Here is a 15,189-nt window from a genome sequence, read left to right as displayed (position 1 = left end):
ATCAGATTTACTTTATTTTTGTTACCACTCAAAAACAGAAAAAAGAATACTGCTTGCTGCCTCCATGAATATCTAAAAAAGAAAGTAATTGCCAGGTTCTGAACTAAGTAGGAATACAGTAAGTAGGGTAAAAGCAGAGGTGAAGGGCCAGATTGCAAAACTCGCATTCAAAAAGCTCCCTCCTGAGTTTGTGGGAATGTAGAGAGCTCTGAATTGAAGAAATACTGAAACTTCTGATAAAATATGCAGTAAATGAATCATGGAGTCATGATATAATCATATCATGGGGCAGGTCCTGGGATACCTGAGCTGTTCTCATCAGCGTTATACAGTGGAGATTCATGGACCAAAGAAGGAACATTTACATATCCAAGTGTGTAAATCTATCCATCTAACACAGATACGTTAAACATCCAGGAAATCCATTCTGTGAAATGACTCATGCCTCATTAAATGCTCCCATACATAAGCAGGAGTCTAAATGGCAAATTCACAGATATCAAGACAACTGATGTGCCCCCTCTTATTCTGTGAAATGCAATATTTCCAAAAGAGTGCTAGATTGTTTCTGGAAGTACATGGTCAGGCAGGGTTTAGTTTTGTTTTGTTTTGTTTTGTTTTGTTTTGTTTTGTTTTGTTTTGTTTTGTTTTAATTTAATAGGTATATTCAGGGCTACCACATAAAGCTATGTAGATTGTACCCTGCTCCAAGGCACCTCTCTGGAGTAGAGACTAAAATACAGTCTTAGTTTGGCTCACCAAACCCTGTGTCTTCATTCAGAGCTAATCCAGGCCAGAATCGTTGGGAGGGGTGGGAGAGTGGGCTTTTTCTTAGCCTTATGTGCTAGCTAGAGGATTCTATTATACAAGAATTCTAAATTTGAATTAAAAAAAGCATGACCAGCATATCAAATAGTGATATGAATTTCCTTTTCAAAATAAATAGTTATAACTTAAATTCAAAGTGTAAGTTAATTGCAAGAAAAATATTAAGAGACTAATGCAAGTGATGACAAGGCAAACCAAGGAAGAAAGTATGTAAACAATTAAAATTTGGAAGTCTCTGATACTGGGGAGAAACCAGTAGCTTTGGAGTAAGACAAGTAGGAGTTCCATCCAGGTCACTTAATTGCTCAGTGGCAGTTTTCTCCCCCCCAAGTAAGAAGGTTCACTCCAAACGATTGTAATGAGAATGGAGTGAGATAATGTCTATAAAACTGTCAGCACATGTGTGTCTCCATCCTTCACCTTTTCTTGTGCAATGCCAAGTCTAAATCTTCAATCACCCACACCAGCTCCCAGCTGGTGCATAAGTCCTGGGTACTGGTGGGTGTTACAGTCAAAAGGATGCCCCATTGGTCCCAAAGTAATTAATCATCTCAGCTGTTTCTGCTTTAGTGCCCCACGACTCTCATCTTCCCTCTAGCCCACCCCACTCCACTGCCTTACCGCCCCACAGTGATTGTCCCAGGGGGCATGTACAGACAGACACACACATTTACACACATGTTTGCACACACACACTCATGCCTGCACACTCTCACATAATCACACATAATTAGGTTATACACATACACACACGTGCAAAAGCAATCCACTGTGGCTCCACAGACCTACTCACCATTTCTTCCGTATTTCCTCTTTAAATTCTTTTGTTCACTTTATACCTTCACCCACAATTCCCTCTTATATCTCTTCCTACTTAAAACTTCTCTGTCTTATAAGGTCTAGTTAAAATACCAACTCCCCTATTAAGTCTTTCATCATAACAAAACAGGATGTGACCTTAACTTCAAAAATGGTGGGGTTTTTTTTATCTTTACTAAGGTTATAGACACATTCTACCTTATGATGTAATTACTTGCATTGACTGTGTATCAGATTATACAGTCTTGGAAGTCTATAATCATGTCTTACTTCATTTTACCCTCTACAGTCATGGCCTTCATGATTTTGAAGAACTGTAATCTTAGTTAATTTTCATGAAATAGGCACTTTCCAGTTTCCAGGAACCAAGACATATTTAGAATACCATCAATGACTTGGAGATGGATATTTTAGTGACAGACAGTTAAATTTATTTAAATATACTATATTCGGCCTGGGCAAGAGACAGGATCTAACTGGTTCCTTATCTCGTATAAGAGTTATATTCATTATCCAATTAGCAGTGGACAGGGATTTGGGGTCCCAACTCAGCATTCCTCAAAAGTGGGCTGTGGGTACAGTGGGCCCTTTGAGGAGTATAGACTTCTCTCCAATACTTGCCTTGGGCCTTCTGTTTCCATGACCCATTCTCCAGTCTGGTATCATTCAGCTTCCAGGCAGAAATTCAGTTGAGTTGTATATTTTTATAAAAGATAACAACATTAAATACAAATGTATCTTTATAAAATATCCACATAAATATTGATATAAAGAAGATCTAGAATGTACCTCCAGTTTCACCCCGTGGAGCTGTAGAAATCCTGTGCATTCTGAGATAAGCTGGCTCCAAATAAGAGGAGAGGAACCACTGACCTGTGTACACTCATCCTCTTTTCCAAACTTGTCCATTAAATAAGTCATTCTTCGTGGAAGTGATGAGACTAAGGGGAAGGAGAGATGTGGCAAGTTTATTTCTCCCATCCTTTTTTTCCTGAGGAGGGATGAAGTGGAAATTCTTTTTCATCTCTGAAAACCTGAAGAGTGGGAAATAAGTACTTTTACTTTTCTCTTAATTCATTCATCTAAGAAGTAAGCCACAGGGGTATAACAATCTCACAGAGGAGAGGGGGTCAGAAGTCCAGAACAGTACCAGAACAATCTTCCCTCTTTCAGGGGACTTTTGCCCCCAAAACTAACTTTTGCAATCTTAGGTCTTTTTCTCAGACACTGATAAGCAGTTTATCACTTGCCTCTAGAATGCTCTGAAATGATTTCTATCAGACTTGACTAGCCCCCAAATTCAGACTCAACACTGTTTCCTGTCTCAAATTATGTGCCCCCAAACTAGTGTATCAAGATGTCTTTTCTTGCTTATTTTGGCCCATGGGAAGGAATAATTTATTCCTTCCACGTGCACAGGAGAAATATTGTTTTCTGTTTCCACCAAAGAATGTGGTGGAATTTATAAATTCCACGTGCACAGGAGAAATATTGTTTTCTGTTTCCACCAAAGAAGAAAATAAGGACCCTGGAGCTTAAGAGAAGTAAAGATATACTTACTTGTAGTCATTAATCTAATTGAACACAAGTTTCTTATTCAATTCCTCTTGCCTCTCTTTGTTTATGGTTTAAATCTGATACACATTAAAATTTTTCCAGCATTAAGATATCTCAAAAACTGTTATATTTTCCAGAAATCCATTTTAGTCAAAAAGAAATGTTAAACCAAGTTATAAAGAGAGAGCTCACGTGACCACAATACATTCATTATATGTACGTGAAATCTATTGACTCAATAATTCAATTCAGAAGCTCGATTAGATGCTTGTCATAGTCAAGAGATACTTATGCCAGTAATTAGTAATGGAATATATTTAGACTGTAGGATTTATGCTGATGTGCACTGGGTCTAGAAAAGCAGTTGGCGCAGAAAGACTGTGAGGCCCAGGATCGGAAGCCAATCATGACGTCAGGAAACACAGGGAGGAGCACAAGTAGCATAGGAAGAAATGTCCCATAGCTACTGTGGCTCCATGTACGGAGGCTGGGGTGTTAGATTCAAGTGGAGAGAAGGTCTAGAGCAAGGTAAGTAAGCCAGAATTATGTTTGGAGATATACACAGGCAAATGCAGACTCCTTACATTCGGGCAGAGGCCAGGAAAGGAGTCCGGGGGAGTACTACGGACCAAGTGACAAAGTAGAGTAGCCAGGGTACAGGATCTGGGCAATAATAATGTAAAAGTAAGTCAAGGCTGTCCTACGGCATAGTGGGAAGTATCTTAAAGTGATGGGAGAGGGTTCTGAACTGTGTGCTAATCCTCAAAGGTAGGATTCTTCAGATGAAAATGGTTAATTATTACAGATCTTCAGAAATCTCATTATTTCAGTACCCTATAGAGCTTTACCACTAAGACCAAATTCATCCTTATTAAAGGTAACAGTTCCCATTTTACTTCTCTAGTACTCAATTACCTGGAAAGGGATGGTCATTATCTCCTCTGTGTTACTGAATGAAAAAGCAATATAGAGAATGATGCCCACGGTCATGAGCTCATATCTTCTTATTCACAGTCTTTTACTTTTCCCACCGTCTCGACTCCCTGTTTCTACTGGCAAACAGAGCAGAGAAATTACATAATTACCTGGATAATTTAAACCAGAAGAAGGAAAAAAAGAAAAATAGGTGATTCCCATGAATGACATGAACGCTTTCAAAATTTTCCTGAACATGAAATATTTTTACTTTTTCCTTTTCTTTTACTCTCAGTGACCTCCGACAGGCACATACATCTCTCTTTATGGAGAATGATTAACATGGACTCAACTAGGGAGAAATCAAATTATACAGTTAATAAAAACTAAAGCTTCAATCCATGCGAAGTGACAATGTAGCACTAGGGAAAATTAATTACTAGATTTTAGAGTGAAAGGAGTCACATACATCAGGTTTGAGTTTAGCCTTAGGATTCGCAGTAAATTTCAGTTCTTCTGTGACCGAATTTTTTAAAGTGCGAAGTCACTCAAAATCATGTGGCTATTTTCCATAACAGTAAGTGACTTTTTTAGTAGTCTAATTAGATTTAATTCTTAAGATGCTTGGATTTTTGTAGGAATCTTTTCAGATTCATTGTGTAAATTCAAGTCACTCCCTTCATCCTAGATATGAGCAACCACTGGTGCAAATTTATTAAAATTGCTCCTTTTCACAAGAGTGTTTAAGTGATTTTGATACTGCTAAAGAGATTCTCCAAGTGCCCTGATGCTGAGAATTTATATATAACCATTGTCAAATAAAGCCTAGTATAGTATTTAAGAGCTAAAATGAGTAGTTGTCAGTGGAGGCAGATTTTTAGCAGTTGAGCATAAACTATTCGTTTGTAGGCTTAAAATTATAGTGTATTTTTTCTAAGTTATTTCACATGAACTTCAGAAGTTCGCATTCTCCTGTCCATTTAAGTGGCCCTGAATAAACCAAGGCAACAGAAAATCATATCATGTGTGATCTTTAGTCTCTCTCTACTCATATAATCACAGAATCATTTTGAGGGAAGAGACTGTACAAGTTTTGAGCACAGCCTTTCACTCTTAAAGGGCCATCCATCCTTTGCTTAAAAACCACTAGCTGCAGGGCTTCGTTACCCAGAACACTGCCCATTCGATTTGGGTGCATTTCTAATCCTTTAAGGCTGATCAGCCTTGCCGTCCAGATAAATTCATCAGCTTGAATCTTGGGGTGCTTCCCTAGAGTTAACTATAAATGATAACTTTTAATATCTCTTTAACCATTTGAAGACAATTATAAGGGCCCTTCTCATTCTCTTCCAGATAATTCAACCCAGATTCCTCTCAAGTTTCCTCACGACTTGATTTTTAGTTCCCACAACCGCCCTGGACACAGTGTCAGGATGCAGTTTTATCATTGTCTGTTTTCAGACACAAAGCCCAAAACAAAGAAGCTGATCATAAAGCTATAAAGATCCCTTAGGTGTAGGAGAACACTAGATGTCAACCATTCCTTATGTTCACTGCAGGAAAGGAGCTGGTCATTTTATTATCCCTTTATTTGAAGTAGCTTAACAAAATCTACCTGTAACCTAAAATTATACCACAATGTTTTCCTCTGTGATTTCCAGTTTCGTATTGGGCACGCTAAGGTATATAAATTACATGGCTCCTTGGCTTAGGGCTCTGAACAACCACTTTGGAAGGGGGAATTATTAAGCTATTCCTTTTCATGGGACTTCTCAAGTCATTTTTTGATACTCTTAAGAGAATCACCAGTAAATAGAAAAGAATATTCTGATAATTATGCCTCCTTTTTGTAGACAAAATGAAAAAAAATCAGTTGGAAGGAAGCCCATCCTTTAAATAGAACTAGGTTCTGGGGGATGCTGCAGCTGTATCAGCACCATTTCTAGAATGAACTACTGTCCAATGAACTACCGCTCCGCTCTCATCTCTCCAACACTGCCACAAAAATGATAGAACTGGTCCTTTCTTTCCCTGTATTTGTGCCTCCAACTTCTAATTCTGTCTTCCCTTACACTTCTGGCGAGAATATCTTCTCTTCCTAAAGAAGACTAAGAAACTAAGTGTTTTCTCTCTATAATGTGATAAGTATTTTTCTCTGTTGTTTAATGTTTTCCTCTACACAGCGACCTTTCCACCAGTAGCCTCTTGGCCTTATGTGTTACAAAAGCTGCAAAGAGCACTTTGGAAGCACTCCAAATGAAATAGGTACATATACTTAAAGGTGTTTTATTTAGAATTAGAGGTTTATTTATATTTGTCTCCACAAATTCTAAGCAGTATTGATCTATGTACTTGCCGGGATAAAACAAGACAAGAAACAAATCTTACCACTTAAAAAAAAAATTCTCATGAGGATAAAGTACAACTAAAATATCTTTAAAAGCTTCTTCATCCAAGTGCATGGCAAATATAACTGTACTATAAATGCGAGGTAGTGAATTTTGGATGAGAATTGACAAACCACCAAAGAGGACATGTCAAGGTCTTATACAGTGCTGAGTAGGTTTCTGAACAGCGTTTAGAAATTTTTGAAATAAGTTGTATGAATTATGTGTCTGCCATTTTTTATTCTAGTACATTCTCCTAAAGAATACCAAGTATGGTGTTTTGGCAATGATCGATTGGGTGACCAAAAAGTTTTCTTAAGAGGAAACGAGGTCCAGGGACATGAAGTCACTTTTGAAATCTAGTTTCATCCTTAATAAAAAATAACTTGATAGAGTTATAAATGCACTCAGTCTCATTTTTTTTTTCCTGCTGTTAAATAAGGATAGTAATCCCTACCTCTTAAATGTTGTTGTAGCGTATACTAGGTAATGAATACATAAATTTTACCTCCTTTCTTCTTTGCAGTATGTATGGCCTCAAATTTAACCATAAGTTGCAGCATTCATAATGGACCAGGAGACAGACTTATCTTTAAAATGAAAAGATTTATAGAGATTTTATAGAGAAAATTTCTATTGGTTAGTATTTCATTTCATCTCCAGTTATGGTCATTCTCAATACCTGAAAAATTACTGTGAAGTCCATCATCAATAGCATTAACACTTGGCTCATTCTCTGTCTTGCTACCATTTTTTTCGTCATTTTCTCATGAGCTGCTGCTCTCTTCCAAGAGAATCAACAAAGAAAAGAACATTAGACTTTATTAACATCTCTGGTAACAAATTTAATGGAGACATTTTGAACTATGGATCAAAGTGAGATCAGGCTCCCAATTCAACCCTTGACAAGCTAAAATCCGTGGAGGCAAGCACAGATGCTATCCAAGTCAGAATTTCAGACCTTGCGGAAATGACAGTGTCGGTACTGGGGGTGATTGCACATGTAGTTGGGATAATGCCTGGCAGTAATGGTGGGGAACTACTAAAGGACATTTCAGGGTTCCTTAAATGTTTCCAAGTCTTCAATATCATCAGCGCTTGTGTGCCTCCATGCCAATTAAAAATCCACAGAAATGTGCTTTATAGACAAATGAAATGGTGGCCTTCAGGTGGGTGCTAAAACAGCAGTAACCTCCTCTCTTGAAATAGCTAACCTGTTCTTTGCCTCCCTAAACCCCTAGAGTGAATGCAGATCACTTTTCAAAGCTCTTAGATAGGAAAGGAACACTCACAGGATGGGAAAAGATACCTGTAGGGAAGGAACAAACGGGAAGTGAGAAAACAGCAGGAAAAGCTGCCTGAAGAGGTTTCAGTACATGGAAAACTATAAAGCCAGTGAGAAGTTGATCTTTCATTATTGTAACCAGCTGAGAAAATTCTGCCTCTAGCATCTGCTAGTAAGGGTGTGAAAGAAAGAAGACTCATTGTGCCAAACTTAGATCCTACTCCTAGCTGATGAGTCCTAACTTTAGAAGGTTAAAAAAAAATAATAATAATGAGGACTTTCTGGAGGTTCGATTAACTTCAACATGAGCACAGAAGCTTCCTTAATGAATTATTTTCCCGTCCTTCTTCTTCCTTTTCCTTCTTCTCACCCCCCTTCTTTCTCTTTCAGAACATTACAAGGATCACCTTAAAACAAAATTCTCTGTAGTTCAAATGCAAACTTTCTTCTTCAGCTGAGAGTTAATATGCATTTTTTGAGCAGGAGCAGACTATCCTTGCGCTTCACATCCCCCTTTACCCGTAAGAAGAAAGCAATTAACCAAGATAATATTGCTACTCATATACATATATAAAGAAGTACTAGGTATAGCATTGTGGTGCTGAAAAGGGAATAGAGTTAATCAGGAAAAGCTTCTTAGAAGGAGTAGTCCAGAGTATTAATTTAAATGCAGACAGATATACAGGATGTTAATAGGAGGTATTGAGGAGGATTTTATTAAAATGCGATTTTCGCAGCAATGCTCAGCATGCAGAAAGTGCAGACCCATTGTGAGGTAACATAAAACATTTATCGGGACTAAGAAGGCAGTCAGGATAAGATTTGGAAAAGTGAAATAATGGCCTTTGTTGGACCACAGACATGAGAAACCTGTTTCAGTCAAGAAATAATGAAAATATATAATAGCAATGAAATTTAAACATTTTATATTAAATCTTTAGTGACTCTTTCTATATAGTGAGAAGAAACACATTTTGTGCTTAAAATCTAAATTTTAACAACCCGAATTCCATCAGACTTCCCTCATCTGTTTTTAGAGCAATGGTTGTAATGTTTTCCACACTCACAGAAATATTTGTGAAAATCTTTTCTTGAATAATTAATGACAAGAGCTAGGAACTGGAGTTAACACCAGCTATGTTGTTATATTGAATTATGATCCATAATCATCCAAACCCCAAAGTTGCCCATAGTTGAAGATTCTGAAAGAAAGTAAGGGAATAGATGTATATTTGACACCTCATCTACTTCCCTTAAGTTCATCATCTAGCAGGGTGAATCACATCTTTGGATTTTGGAGCTGGTAGATAGGAACTTCCTTATGTTCTGGGCTTCATTCCTACATATGCAACATTCATTCAACCTGTTAAATAAAGCGCATTTGTAATTTTTCTTATCTCCTCAAATCTATATTTGCTCAGCTGCTTCTTCTTGGCATCTTCAACAATATAATTTGCTGTCACTGATTTTCATATGTTACCAGGATAAATTTAGCATTTGGGTTTTTATATGTAGATTTGCATAGATCTATGTATATCTTAACAGAAAAACAGCTATATTTAGGGCTAGAATATTAAGCTCACCAGCAGGAAACAAGCCATGGATGATGATAATTTTTAAGAATTTTTCAGCATTTCCTATGAATTGGTATCCATATGTAGATATTGGCAATAAGATATAAAATGATGCTTTCTCGTGTTATTTCAAACTGTAGCCCAATGTATATTGGTTGTAAATAAATAAGAGTTCATTGCAAAAAAGTGATTGTTGGTGGCAAATATAGCCTTTCCCACTATTCCAACTCCTGCATCATAGGCTAATACAGTATATCATTCAATCCCAAGGTTTCCTAACTACTTCTCTGAGTCCTAACAACTAAATACGTATGTCTTCTTCTTCTTTTTTTTTTTTTTTTTTTTAGAGAGAGAGAGAGAGAGAAAGAGCAGACGGGGTAGGGAGAGAATCTCAAGCAGGGAGCCCTCTTGGGGCTCAATCTCAGAACCTGAGATCATGACCCAAGCCGAAATCAAGAGAAGGGCACTTAACCGACTGTGCCACCCAGGCGCCCGTAAATTCACATGCTTTTATTAATATATTTTGACCTCCTGGAGCATTTTTGTTGGTAAAAGTTGCTTCTTTCCATTCAATGTGCTTGCTGGCATTCCTCTAATATCATCACCAGAAGCATGTTTTAAAGTAAGGAGAGGAGAATGCTGACTTGTTCCCATTCTTCTGACGGCTGAGAGCAGTGATTTGGGTCCTGCCTCCCTGGACCCTTGTAGAACTCAGGACAATAGTCTGGGGTGAATAAGGTCAAGCATTTGAATTTTATAGCATGAATTATTCATTACCTCCATAATGACTATTGCTTAAAACAGCACCCGTAGTGATGTCCATCATGTTTCCTGCACTGCCCCACCCCAGTCCTACAGCAGACTAATATTTATTGCAACACCTCTTGGTTCATGCTTGACGGTGCCAACATCCTGTTGTTGATCAAAAGTCTTTCAATACGCCGAGACATTTGTTCTGGCATTTAAGTCTCTGCTCAATCCAGTCCCAAATCAAGATCTTCCCAAAGCCATTTTATACAGCACCTTCTCACAAACTCTCACCTCATAAAATTAAGGCTACCTAAATATACAATTTCTTAAATATACAAATACTCATAGCTCTGCAATTTTGATTATTTAGGCCCTCTACTTAAAATGGTCTTTCCCCCCAGGCTGTGAGCCTATCTAAGCCTGGCCTTTTTTCAGGCCCCAGATAGAGTTCCCATCTCTAAGGGGCTGTCCTACCAGAGTACACAGGCAGTACACCCTCCAACGTCCTGTGCATAGACTGTCCACACCTCTCTTGAGATACTGATCAAACACTCCCTTGTACTGCTACATTTCATCTTTATACCTTGTCCTCGAAAAGATACAATAAGCCCCATAATGTTAGGGATCAAACGTTCTATCACTTCACATCTTTATGGCTTTGCCTATAGTGTATGAATAATTTAATATGTGTTAGCCACTATGCTGCTAATTGTAACCTAATTGCCTTATTATAAAGTGCAGTTTCTAGCCTTTCTGGTAGTGACTAAGCAGTCTAGAAATGAGAAAGTATCCATTTTCAATATTATTATTCCAAAAGAACTAAGTCATAGAAAACTCCAAGAATCTAAGAAAACATTTCAGATTTTTTAAACTGCAACTCAAAATTTCTCTCTCCCCCTCCACCTTCTAATTTCTGCAGTAGATTCTCCATTGCTTACTCTTGGAACAGAAAGATGCGTCTATGCTCTTCTTCAAATGCCATGAAACTGTGAAAGTAAATTTTAGCTTTTTATTGAAATTTCGAGATGTTACTAGTATCGTTTTCTCATTTGCTTGTCAACTTTTTTTTTAACCAAATGCTTATTATTTGTTGAGCAATTAGGGTTCTTGTGTTCTCCTGAATGCATATAGCCCCTATCAGAAATAACTTTTTAATGCTAATAACAGCTTTCATGTAACACATCAGACCCTGTTATTTTGAAAATTGACGTGACCGATAATGGGGTCCTTCAATCTGAACTTTTTGGAGACTTACTAGGAGAAATGAATAAATACATTGATACAAAGGGGGGTTTTGTTATTGTACTGATCTGAACATAAAATTGTGAAAGTTTAGATTTAAAACTTTTAGATTTAAAACTTTTAAACTCTTACAATTATGAGACCATTTTGTATGTTTTTGAATATGAATCCCTGCAGAATTCACAAGATTTAGTTTATAGTTTTCTCTCTTATTTTGCGCTATCAAGACTTGTTCTTTGTCTCAAAAGTTCTTATAATTTTGAGCTCAAACTTACAAAATATGTGGGAATTAAATAACCTATTGATTATGCATAGAGCAGATAACACAGAAATTTCTGTTGCATTAAAAGGGAACTTCAAGACCTTTCTACTGTCTGTTTTACAACAAGGAATTTATATTTTGTGGTTAAAATAATGCACACATGCACATCAAAAACAAAGTTCTTTATTTAAATGTCTATGGGAAGATAAATGGAATATAAGATAATGCCAGGAATCTTCCAGTTAATGGTAACTGGTTGAAAATATACACTTATTTATATTTTATCCCTAAACTCCTATAGTGATATTAAAGAATAAAAAAATATAAACTAACAGTAAAAGAGAATAGGAGAGTGGGGAAAAGGACAGTTTTCAGAAGATAGAAAGTAGATGGAGGATTGGCGAGTGACTTAGCAGAGTAGAAAAACCTAGTTTATGAACATGTGGAGAAAGGTTCCAATGTACAGATTTGACCTATAAAGCCCTTCAAAAATCAGGATTTAGAAGTAGGCAGAGTGTGTGAGGCACAGGACTGAAAATGGGAATGGACTGAATAATCTGTTCAGGGAGAAATTGGACTGCCCCAGGTTCTTCCTTTAATTTATAAAGCCAGGCTTCTCCTCTGGACAAGTGAGACTCCAGACACAGGCAAGCATGGGCTAAATTTCTGAACACATTAGGATTAATTTAAAGACTGCATACTGAAAGGGGAAAAAAAAGTGCATACAATGTAGCAAAACCAGCAACTCCTTCCCAGTTCAGCCCAAGCATTCTGTGGTCTGGTGCTTACCCAACCCATTAGTAGACTGGAGGACCCAGAACAAAGTCCTACAGATTCATACAGATCCAGCATTTGGAAGGCACTGCCCGGTCATCATATGTGAAGGATACTAGCTGACTACTACACTAATGCATAATAACAGCCACACAAGCTTTACTTTCTCCTCTTGGATATGAAAGAACAACCAGGGATCCCCAGACTTTTAAGGAAAGACTCCCAACAGGAAAGTCAGAGACAAAATTAAACAAACATAACAAAAAATCTTCAGGACATTCCTACCAGCTGTTCCCTCTGCTGGGAATGCTTTTCCCTATCTTTGCTCTGTTCAGTCCTATACTTCATTCAGGACTCTCTCTCTCTCTCTCTCTCTATTTAAAGATTTTATTTATTTATTTGAGAGAGAGAGAGAGTGAGAGAGAGGACAAGCAGGGGAGAGGTGGGAGGGGAAGGGGCAAAGGGAGAAGCAGACTCCCCACTGAGCAGGGAGCCCTTTGCCGGTGCTGTACTCCATCCCAGGGTCCTGGGATCATGACCTAAGCCAAGGCAGATGCTTAACTGACTGAGCCACCCAAGCATCCCATTCAGGACTCTCTTAACACAAAATAAGCTTTTTTTTACCATTATATTTAGGATAGCTTTACACTCCCCCCCCATGACTCAATTCGCAGTTATCCTGTTTCTTTACTTGAATTTATTTTTCTCCATATGTTAATTGCTACACTGATATTTTTATATATTTATGTATGTGTTATTCATTTTCCCTACTGCATGATGAACTCTCATAAAGGCAGGAATGTTGCATATGGCACATAGTAGATGCTTGATAATTATTGTATTATTTACTTATTTATCTACTTATTGGCTTAGTAAAAATAATTAACTCAGATAAAACAAAACCAATATGGGAAACACAATTTTTAAAAAATAATAATTCAGAAAACTATGAAAAGTTATAGCCCAGAAACAATTAAAAAATATTAGGCATACAAAAGCAATAATTAGAGAAGAATAACTCTTAAAATTCAAAATATTAAAAATAAAATATATAGTTCAACATAACACTGCAAGGAGTTGGTAAAGAAAATCTCCAAGAGAGTCAAGAGAAATGTAAGATATGAAAAATGGGAAAGAAAAGGTAAGAATGTAAGAGGTCAATCCTGGAAGTCAAATGTCTGACTAACAGAAATTTATATAGTAACAGAAAAAGTAGAAAGAAGGGAATAATTTAAGATGAACTGCAAGAATGTTTTCTGGAATGGAAGGAACAGTCTCATGATTGAAAGGCCCTCCAAATGCTTTATGAACTAAATGAAAAAAAAAAAAAGCCATCAAAGTATTGCTTATAGAATTTCAGAACCTGAAGCCAAAAGATTTTCTACTTATATAAACTTCAAAAATATATGGAACCAAAATAAGTTGGAGGGTATACACATTTTACACATTTTATTTTATTTTTTTCATTCTAAATTTATTATTTGAGTATAGTTGGCACACAATGTTACATTAGTTTCAGGTGTACAACATAGTGATTAAACAACTCTATACATTATGCTGTGCTCACGACAAGTTTAGCTACCATCTGTCACCATACAACACTATTACAATACCATTGATTATATTCCCTATATTGTACCTTTTACTCCCAAGACTTATTCACTCCATAACTGGAAGCCTGTATCTCCTACTACCCTTCACCCATTTTGCTCATCCCACCCATTCACCTTCCCTCTGGCAGCCATCAGTTCTCTGTATTTACAAGTCCGTTTCTGCTTTTTTGTTTGTTTGTTTATTCATTTGTTTTAGTTTTTTAGGTTCCACGTGAGTGAGTATACACATTTTAAAACCTAAAAACAATATTTTATCTTATTAATGAATGTATAAACATTTAATAAAACTATGAAGAACTTTCATGAGAATATTAATCCAAAATCATGATAGTAATCATCTATGAAGGAGAGAGGGAAATAATATTTAGGAGGAGTACAGAGATAGCATTGTTTATATTTATAAAATTTTATTTAAAAAATAACAGCAAGCAAATATAGCATAAGGTTTAATGAGTCTGAGTGATGGGTATAATGATTTTGCTGTACATACCCTCTACACTTCTCAAAGTTTTTGAAATATTTCACTATTGAAAACAAAATAATGTAAGAGATCAGAAAAAAGAAAACAGGTTACATAAAAAATTGCAGGAAACAAAATGGTATCAGGTTTCTAAACTGTTATAACAGAAACCAGAAGATAATGGAGAAATATTCACCCACTCTGAGAGGAAATCATCTTCAACCAAGAAGCATATATCCAGCCAAAATATCAATTAATATAAAATCTTAATGAAATCACGTAAGGCTTAACATCATTCACCTATTCTTAGGAAACTAGTGAATTTTGTACTCTGTGAAACAAGGAAGAAAACCTAGTAAGAGACTTGAGAGCTGTCAAGAAAAATTGCACTGGACAATTGTTAAAAATAGCAAGACACGTTTTCTTAACCGCTATGGTAGGGAAGAGAGATGTCAGTACAGAACTGAGCTCAACTCCAAGTGAAACAGGCAAGAAAGATTTTATTTATGAATTTTGCAACAGGGGACAGAACTTAAATTCAATTCCACTGAAACAAAAGTTGGGAGGATTCGTAAATGCTGGGCTGAGCTAATGGAAAAGTACCTGAAGGCATTGTGGGGGAGGTTAGTCAATGTGATTAGGCCATCTGTGTTTGTTAATTGTTTCTTCTCAGAGTTAGGCTTCTACCCATCCACAGAGACTGAGAGATAACGATGCTATCTT

At 36.8% G+C, this 15,189-nt stretch overlaps 1 protein-coding gene and 1 long non-coding RNA gene across 4 annotated transcripts in view; one reads left to right on the top strand and one right to left on the bottom strand.

The window, feature by feature from the left end:
• NKAIN2 (sodium/potassium transporting ATPase interacting 2) overlaps nucleotides 1-15,189 on the top strand; it is a 941,569-nt gene that overhangs the window by 751,403 nt on the left and 174,977 nt on the right. The window lies entirely within an intron of this gene.
• LOC130543543 (uncharacterized) lies at nucleotides 2,444-7,275 on the bottom strand. Its single transcript, XR_008958970.1, has 3 exons — nucleotides 7,189-7,275; nucleotides 4,120-4,256; nucleotides 2,444-2,588 (listed from the first exon to the last, which is right to left on the bottom strand). It is a non-coding gene; the product is annotated as an uncharacterized LOC130543543 (long non-coding RNA).

The sequence above is a fragment of the Ursus arctos genome, unplaced genomic scaffold, assembly GCF_023065955.2.
Source record: "Ursus arctos isolate Adak ecotype North America unplaced genomic scaffold, UrsArc2.0 scaffold_13, whole genome shotgun sequence".
Classification (NCBI taxonomy): domain Eukaryota; kingdom Metazoa; phylum Chordata; class Mammalia; order Carnivora; family Ursidae; genus Ursus; species Ursus arctos.
Note: the sequence above shows the minus strand (reverse complement) of the source record. Positions and strands in the feature narration are given on the sequence as shown.